Genomic DNA, 833 nt, shown 5'->3' with positions numbered 1-833 from the left:
TCGAGGAGGCTCTCTGGAGGAGCTATAACCGAGGATACACTGATGGGTCCTCTACGGTCCTCCACGGCTCCTTCGCGGATGCATTTCCGGGAACAGAGATGTTTCAAAGAGTCGTGACGCACGGCCGGACTTATCTCAGCCAATGACAGCTCTGCGTGCATCCCCTGGATATTATTTTATTAACTGCTTTCATCGCGACGCAATGTTTACAGTGAGAACAGCTGTGAGGTCCGTGCAGAAAGCAGAGCAGTGTGTATAATATATATCACTCAGTATAACAGGCCTACTCTCTTTATTTGCTTTAGTGTAGAAGATATCTACAAACAAAGAGTCGATATTTTTCTAAAAACATGTAGTGCTTCACATAATAAAATACACTACGGCTGTAGCCTGTTTTANCCACGGCTCCTCTGGATGCATTTCCGGGAACAGAGATGTTTCAAAGAGTCGGATGCACGCAGAGCTGTCATTTGCTGAGATAAGTCTGGCCGTGCGTCACGACTCTTTGAAACATCTCTGTTCCCGGAAATGCATCCAGAGGAGCCGTGGAGGACCCATCAGTGTATCCTCGGTTATAGCTCCTCCAGAGAGCCATATCCTCGGTTATAGCTCCTCCAGAGAGCCTCCTCAACGCTCGATCCTCGGTCCTCGAAGTGTATTTAGAGAAATTAGATGTCCTTCAACATGGCGCGCTGAAATTCATTTCCGGGTCACTACCGGAGGACCGAGGAGGGGGATTTGATGAAATGAGAAAGGGCCATGGCCAGCTCCGCTGTATGTGCAGCTTTAGTTGCAGTAGGGTGAACCAAAGATTGATGAAATAATATTTGCAA

This window comes from Notothenia coriiceps, unplaced genomic scaffold (assembly GCF_000735185.1).
Source record: "Notothenia coriiceps isolate Sejong01 unplaced genomic scaffold, NC01 NC01_scaffold00000339, whole genome shotgun sequence".
In the NCBI taxonomy this organism is placed as follows: Eukaryota; Metazoa; Chordata; class Actinopteri; order Perciformes; family Nototheniidae; genus Notothenia; species Notothenia coriiceps.
This window is presented reverse-complemented; position numbering follows the sequence as displayed.